Below are 9,019 nucleotides of genomic sequence, written 5' to 3'. Positions count from 1 at the left end.
CTCCCTGGTGCACAATGTTGGCATAATGAGGTAAAATTGCTCCAGTCTCCCTGTTACCTATACTGAGGACAGGTACACCTCTGCTCCACTGGTGGCTACTCGATTCCAGTGGATAAACTTTACCAGCCTGAAAGAAATTTTGATTTCTGTGGCCGTTACTCAGGCAGTTGCGCGATCACCTCCTAGCACTCCCTGCTCTTGGCAGTACTTTCAACAGACGAACTAGAACAGTTTGTCCATCCACTAAATAGTTTTCCTGACCGTATTAGGCACAAACAGTATTTGCTTCTATATTGAGCTTGTTAATCCTCATGGAAAGCCCTGTGTGATTCCATCTGGATGCGACCAGAGGAGTTGCACGAGGACTCTAAAGGACTCCACAGAAAGCACTCGATGGGACGGGATATCTAATTTGTCAACACCGCCTCATGATATTGTGAAAGGGGAAACACTTCACACATTTCAACTACCCACATGCTGCATCCTCCTCCACTCCTCCCAGGGTTTCCCTTGCATGTTGGAGAGCAGAGCTCAAAGTCCTGGCCACAGGCTTGCCAGCTTCATTCACATGTTCTCCAGACTTACTTTCTCTTGACCAGGCCATGGAAAAGGGGTGAGATGAAGAAGAAAAACAAAGATATCCAAGTAAAGCCAAATCTCACTGAAATCAATTTACATCCTCAGAGGAATCAGAAGAATTCTCTAAGTGTGAAAAACAAGAGCTGGACCCTGCCCTAGTGCAAAGTTGTGTGTGGTGTTTGGGAGCCAGCCAAGCAACATGGACTCACCACACCAGTGGGGCACCTGGTCTAGGATAGGGATTGGGAACCCAACCTCAGGCACAGGAAGAAGTGGAAGTGACACATTAAGGACTTCCACAGACAGAGCAGTTCCTAAACTGGAGTCAGACAGATATCCAAGAGGAATTTCCTTCACTAGACCAAAGCAGATTTTGGAGACCCCCTGTGAATGAATGAGAGTTGACAGACACTTTGGGCAGCAAGGCCAATCCCTTAGGTGTAAAGTGAAAATGCTTCATGATATCTGGGATCAAACATGGGAAGAGGGGCCTGTAGAGGCTGCAGGATCTCCACCCATGGAAAGTTACTGGGCAGGATGAGGCCCTGAGCAGCTTAGCCTGACTTTGATGGTAGTCCTGCTCTGAGCTCAGAGTTTGATTGGACAACCCCTAAAAATCCCTTTGGCTAAATTGGTCTCTGATTCTAGCCAAGTATTTCCTGAATCCATGTTACGCTTACAGAAAAAAATTGATTTACATTTAGTTAATATTTTTCAATGTACTCACATTCCTTTTTTATTGGAAACATTTATTTATTTAAAACACATTTCTTTGGATTAAAAAAACCCACCTGATAATGAATGAAATACTCAATTTTTGGTCAAGAAAAACATTCTGTTCAATCCCACGAGACTTTAGATGGATCTTTTCTCATCTGCTGAAAAATAAAGTACCCTTGGTTTTGACTAATTCAAAATACACTTTTAATACCCTACAGTGCAGCAGAATTGACGAAGGCCAGGTGTGTAGTTTACTTAAAATATTTACTCCTGCAAACAGCCCTTCTGGAAGGAAAACTGAAGAGCGAAGTATTTTGCCCAGAACTTAGTGTTGCACTGTGTCAGATTCTCTGGGCTCCCTTGAATTGTCTTTTAACGTGAATTTGAACTGTTTGCAGGAGTACCTACACATACCCCACAGATACATCGCTGACACCCTTCACTCAGCTGAAATTGTTTCTGCTGTCTCCCTGTGCACATCTGGTAAAGGACTAAATCCAAGTCACCTGCTGGCTAAAGAAAACTAAATGCAAGAAACCTGACAAATGCAAAAATGATGGCAGGGCATTGGAGAGAAGAGAAATTAGTACAGTCATCAGCCCCTTTTGGGATCATGCCATAGAGAGATGCCGAGTGCTCAGATCCCTGTCGCTGAGACAAAGGGCAGCACAGGCAGGGCCACAGGCAGGACATACTAACGAGGGCAGTAATGACCAGGGAGCTGCCGGCTGCAAACTGAGCCGTGGAACATGCCAACAACGTGGGAGTTTTCCCTGTCTCTCTCTTCCTTTTCAAGATAGATTTTCTTCTGATCGTTCAATTGTTGTTCATATTACAGCATCAATGCTTCCCCCACTGATTTACAATTGATCAGGGAGTACGCTCCCTACTAACCCGGCGTTTTCTTTTTCCTCAGCATCCAACCTTTATCTTTGTGTATCTGAAGAGAAATACCTGAAAAATTTACTCATGGTTTTGTTAGTCTTGGTTGCTTCTTTTGCTTTCTCCCCCGGCAACAAAAGAGTTGTCAAAAGTAATGTTTATAATAATTTAACGGATTATTTGCTTATTAGATATTAATCATTCTGCTGTGGCCGGGGTCCATGCTAGTGCTCCTCTACTAGAACAGTGATTCTGATCTCAATTAGATTATGTCTCTCTCCTTTACCTCCTCATAAATCATTCCGGCAAACTGAAATTAACAGCTACTGGAGCGCATTAATAATCTGCCTCACACATTGGAAAATGCATTAGCCGGAACCCTCCCATCACTCTGACTGTTAAGCACATCATTTTGTTTATGAAATATAAACATTTCATGGAAGAGCTCTCCCACATTTCTCTGGGCCTTGTGACAGCTAAAATGATTGCCCACAATTGCCAGTCAGTCAAGCGCCCAAATAAAGTTTGTTTAAAGCCATGGCTCTGTGACTGCCCTATTTTCTCAGGCATTAAAAAACCCGCGTTTAAAATAAAATTCCTCTTTATCTGGGAAGAAAGGAAAAAGAATAGCTGTGTATCTGTCGGAGTTGTACGGAGACAGATGTGCAGTTTGTAAAGGCTCTGCGGTTTCAATATTTGGTTTAGCTTCACATAGGAGGAAGTGCTGCCAAATTCTTTGCAAAATAAAGCTCCAGAATAATGATTTTAAGGATGATCTAATCAAAATGTTTCATTTCTGACAAACTGACATTTTGATCAACACGCTGAGTAATGTTCCAACTTGTATTTTAAAAGCTCAGTATCTTATTGTAAAGGATGTTAAAATAAAATGAAAAAACCTCAAGAGTTTAATTTCAAAATGAAATATGAAAATGCAGCATGCGAAGAACACTGCAGCAGTGCATTATGACAACACTGCGCTTTCTGGTGGTTCTCTTGCAAAGCAAAAATCATCCCATAATTAAATTGCTTCCAAGCCTGCTAGCCCCACAGCTCAGCAGCAACACTTCCATTCAGTGCCTCTTCCACCCAGCTTCAATACTCAAAATTTGCCACCAATCGGGACTTTGGGATTTTATGTCTGTCTCTTACATGTGCATCTGGCACTGCAGGAACACAGACAGGCCCATTTCTCCCTATCTGGGAAGGGATAAGTCCAAGTCTTTTTAAACTCGTAGGTTGTTTTCATTTGATCTTGGATGAGTTTGCACATCAATAGTCAGTATCTTGAATATATTGATAACAACACTACCTTAACCTAAAAGGTTTGATGCTCAGCTGCCGATACAGTGAAGCCCACATAGACTAAATTAAGCAGCAAACCCCAGAGAATCTACCAAGGAAACATAACACTAAATCTTACAGGGTTTTTAAATTGGTATATGTAGCTTACAAGGAATTAATGTCTGTCTACTTGCACCAAAAAAACCAGGATGGCACCTTCTGTATAATGTATAAATGAAGACCTGTATAAATGAAAACCTCACACCTGACTTTACTCGGGAGTCAGAGTAAAGTACTTGAAGATAAGCAAAGTTGTGGTATTGGCATCACCTTCATTTTCACCTTTGCCAAACACTTGATTGACAATGAACATCAATATTGTGATTAAAGCTCTATATTAAAATAGTTAGGCCTCTGTGACCACTTTTGCTGTCTGGGAGGACTGCTGTCCATGTATTTTCTCATCTGTATCCAGGGCAGAGGGCTTGGACTGAGCAACCTTCTTGAAATGCATGCTGGGGCTTCTGGGAGCATGCTGCCCTCTCAAAAGCCAGGCACATGCTCAAACCCTTTGCTGGATCAGAGCTCATGTGAGTTCAGCTGAGCAGGTACTGGTATGAGAACAGGCTTTGTGGCTGTAAATTCCTGGGGGTACAGGCCGAGTCATTCTTGCTGGGCTGTGGTTGTCTGTGCACTGATAAACAATAAATAATTGTAATGAATGGCAGTATTTTTTAAATACAGGAATGAGCCCATTTAAGATTTAGCTGAGTTTTGTTTATCATTCTCAAAATGCATTTGCAGCATATAGAGTAATGTCTCTAGAGGGCTGTTCTGCCATAGAATATTATGCGACTCTCTATCAATAAATGACACAGCTTTTTATATGTTTTAAGTAAAAGAAATAATTGCTGCTCCTTGTGGAGTTAGGCAATTAATTGCCTAATTATTTTATTAAGTGTCACTACTAAAAGAAAAACATTGCTGGAGCTTTATGGGCAAATTCTCATCTGAACTGAGGGTGAAATTCTGGGAAAGAGCATATATGTTGTATATCTGCCCCCTACTGAAGTACTAAACTCCTAATAAAAATGTCTTTGACTTGAGGAAAACTAGATTTGTTTCTTTATCAGTAGCTTGGTTTAATTTTTTCATACTTATATTTTTGCTGCCTCATCATTTCTGATCTCTCCAAGGCTTCCTCTGTGGTGCTGACAGGCATTTAGGCAGAGCCAGGCTAGAGGAAACATCTGCCACTCCCAGTGTGCATTGATCTTTTATAAAGCACGGGGCCTTGGAACCCCACAGCCCTCTGCACACACTGTAAAATATGTTTTGTGATGAGGAGCAGGAATTGTAGCACTTGTAAGGTAAATAAGCAGACAGCATCCTTCCTAGCTGAGATTTAATGCTGAAACCTGGAATTTGGGGATCATATTACTGCTACGACCTATTCACTCCCTGTAATGATGTTGCCCCATGGATCTGTCCCAAGTTACCAAACTTCCTATAATTAGGGATGAAAATGAAGGCATTGTCTGATCCTTCATGATTTCTGCCAGTAATGACAGCAGGGCCCATCAGCCCCCAGGCACTCGATTGCAAGTGCAAGTGAAAACCACAAGTTCCTGCTTCGAGTGAGGCTGTCATTCTTTCAGAAAGTACAGGTGACCTTGTTCACCCAACAAAAAAGGCTGAGATGAAGGAAAACAGAAGGGAATAATGCTACGTTGACTTGAAGTTAGAGTCCCAGTGCAGCAAACCATGCCTCTGACTGTGGTACAAACCCAGTTGGATGGGCCCCAACTGGCCCTGCCTGGAGCAGGAGCCTGGGCAAGGACCTCTGGCAGCCCTGTCCAGCTGCCTCCTTCTGTGGCAGGGTTTTTCAGTTGCTGTGAGAAGGGATCCCAGATGCTTTTGCCCCCTTTGCCAGAAATCACAGTGGTCAGGGTCACTTTGCACTGTCAGAGTGGTATGTGTCTCTCCATCTGTTGAGGAAGATACAGCTGAGGGTCCTGGGTTAACCAGACCACATCCACAAGCCACAGCTGCCCATGTGTTTGTTCACCAACACCTGCAGCTACCTGCAAGGTATCTCCAAGGAAACCATGAGGCTCATGTCCTGATTAAGATAGGGAAAAGGAAAGCAGGGCTGAGACAAATAGAGATGACTCCTAGGCTTTCCTGTAGCCCTCCTGTAAAATCCCTCAGGAATACCAACAGGAATTTCACGCTTCACCTACAGACCCCTTCAATTTTCCCTGTGGGTGTGCTTCAGGATGGAAGAGGCAGCCACGTCCAGGAGCCCAGTTTGCAGTTATCAAGAGGGATGTGGAGGACTCTGTCTTATAATTATCTACATAAACCCATCAAGCTTCATCTTAAAGCTGACCAGGGCTCAGTTCCTTCTTTTCCTATAAGAAGGCTCTTCCAGAGCCTGGCTCCTCTGCTGGTTAGAAATAATGCAATTGCTCAAATTTATTCACAGTCAGTTCAAAGCCATTTGTTCTTCTGCCAATATTGTTCTTTAGCTCAAACAGCTCTCCTCTGTTGTGCAGGGGGCAGCAAATTTCAGTGTCTAAAAATCCAGTGTTTGGGACACATAAAGATTAGACAGGGGCCAACTGCAGCAGATTTGGAGATTACACAGACAGACAGGTCTGGCTTGCTCTATTTTTTCTACTGTTAGCCCATATTATCAGATGCTGCCTCATAACTTAACTAAAGCTGCCTTAGCTCTATTTCCTAAAAGCCTCCAAGGAAACAAGTTTCACCAGAAATTCTGTGGACAATTTTAAGTTCGACATTAGTGCAACAAGAGACTATTTACTTTAACAAGTCCATTGCTCACCTTCAGGAGGAGTGCTGGGGAAAGTTAGCATTTCAGTTGAAACCTCACACTTTAAAACAACATAATATGGTTAGACATGTGAGATATCAGCTTTATTCCATCTCCACCTAAACTGAAATGACTTTTTCCACGGCCTCCTACCTGCTGCTCCTACCCTTCCTCTAGTCAGCTTATAGTTGAACAAGTAGTGCTTGCCTAATATTTATTTTCCTTCTCTTTCCTTGAGATATGTAGGAAGCTTTTGAGAAATGGCTGGCACTTGATGTTTATCAATGTTTTTCCTCACTATGTAGGGGAAAGTATGAGGGATATATTTCATGATGAAGTGGGTTTCTAGTTAACAGGACAAAATGAAAGCCAAGCCATAGATCAGCATAATATGTCAAAAGAGAAAAGAGTTCGATTTATTGTAAGTTATATCCAAGTTAGAAAAAACCACAATGCTAGAAATCAAGATCCTGATTTAGGAAAGTACTCCAAGATGTGCTTAAAAATCAAGCAAATACTTCAGCTACTGAAGCTGAAGGATATAATTATTTTCTTCCATTATAAAGATTACGAAAAATATCTTTTATTTAGACTCTTCTTTGGTGTTGCACTTATCACTGTGCATGTTACATTAAAGGAGACAGTGTGGCATTTTATCCCCCTCGTAAAATATTCCGGAAACCTCTAGGGCAAAATACAACTTTGTAAATATTTTCTGGCCTGCATGAGCATCAGGATAGTAAGAGATGGGTTGTAGGGCTGCAGCAAGCACAAGGAGCAGGGCTGAAACCCCAGCGTATAGTCAGGTTTTTATTGCCCAATTTGACCCTGAAAGGTTGAGGAGAGCTTTGTGCCTTCTGAAGTGAGCAAACACCGGGGTCACAGAAGAACCGTGGTCATTGTGTTAGTTTTTACAAGGTAAGGGGTTTTTCCCACAGGAAAAAATTTGCCTGGGAGTTTCACATTTTATCACTGCTCACGTCATCTTTGTCAACCTGGGTATTTACTGCAGAGCACAATCTTCACAAACTGTGTTGTACCAATTCAGCTGTTTTTCATGTTTGCCCGGGGACTGAAGGTGTGGAAGACTTTGGTGACAGCCTCAAATTAAAGACAACAGATACCAAGAGAACACAGTAACTGCTAACCTGCCATTTGTAAACAAGTACAACAATAAGGCTATGGACAGCAGCTGTAATTTAAAGGAAGTCTGTTACTAACTGAATACACCAAACCACCTACATCTGCCATAGGAATAAACAGGATTTGATATAACTGCATCAGGATAGGAAATTCATAGCAGGTTATTTTAATTTACAATAAGAAGATAACTGAAGTAGGAAATAATTCTAGCTCTACATAGTACCCAAGCCCAGGATAGAGAACATCATTTTACATTGCATTTCAAGACAAAAAAGAAGTTTCAGGCAGCTTTCTCTTGTCAGGCAAGACTTTGGGCTGTGGGGATTTGTTTTCCAGGAGGACATGGTCAGTGGATGAAGTACAATAGGTAAAACAGAATGGAAATTACTAACTTATAGCAGCTTCTCACAGCACAAAAAGGAACAAACTATTTAAAAATCTATGATTCTTTTCACCCCCTTCTGTGGCAGCAGGGAAGTGTGTGATTCACACTCACTGATTTTTCAGCTAAGCTGGACCAATATTATAGCCATTGGTTACTATCTCCCTATCGCAGCAGGATCTCCCCCAAATAAAATACTCTCTCACTTTAACACTGCTTGAAAGCCATGGAGCAGGATAGGATGGGAGAGGTAATATCTGCACCAAGCTTAGATGGGCAAGGAGGGGTCACACATGACCGTATCTTCCCCTGCAGTACATGAGAGGAAAACAGCCCATATTCACAGTAGAGACCAGAAGGGAGCATCACTGTGTTAATTCACATATCTAACACAAACATCTTTCCTACTCTGTTTTCTGAGATTTATACAACAGAGAGCTACAAAGCAAGATAAAAAAAGTCATACTTGCATCCTCCAAAGTGGATGCTCTAATGTTACGGGGCTTGTGTCCGGCCAAGGCTTCCGAATGGAGGTGAATTTAGTGAGGTGTTTGTGTGGACACGGTAGAGGCATTTCCCCACCTGCCAGGGACCTGCACTACCTCCTGCCCAGCCCCAGGCATTCAGCTGGCCTTTTCCTCTAAATGAAGCACCATCTAAGCCTTCACTTCAGGATTGCTTTACCAGCAGAACAACTTTAGGAGACCTCTCCAAGACTGTTCTTCTTCAGACCTCCTCTCCCACTCCTTCCTCCACAACTGCTCTGATTTATAGGCCTAGGTTGGCCTTGTATATAATTTAATATAATTTATTGTCTGTGAGTAAGTGTCACTCAGCGTTCAGCCAGACAGTCCACATGCAGCCTGGGGTAGGGAAAGAAACTTGCTGAGCAGGAACCATGCAGGAGCTCATTTAAACAAAGCAAGAAATCCATATTCCTACAGGCATAATTACACCAGCAATTACAATCATTACCACAGTTGTGACTCAGGAGACCTCCCTGAGACCTGGGAACACAAGAATGGATTTGGGGCTCGTGGCTTTGTGTGCAGTCACAAAGGAGACAGAGCAACTCAGGAGCTCCAGAGTTGCCCTCATAGTATTTTCATATGGAAGGGCAATCAGATATGTTCCATTTAACCTGCAAGCATTAGCTGATACAGACACAGACAACTCTGCCACTGGATACC

Source organism: Neopelma chrysocephalum, unplaced genomic scaffold (assembly GCF_003984885.1).
Source record: "Neopelma chrysocephalum unplaced genomic scaffold, ASM398488v2 Primary Assembly neopelma1_88, whole genome shotgun sequence".
NCBI lineage: Eukaryota > Metazoa > Chordata > Aves > Passeriformes > Pipridae > Neopelma > Neopelma chrysocephalum.
This window is presented reverse-complemented; position numbering follows the sequence as displayed.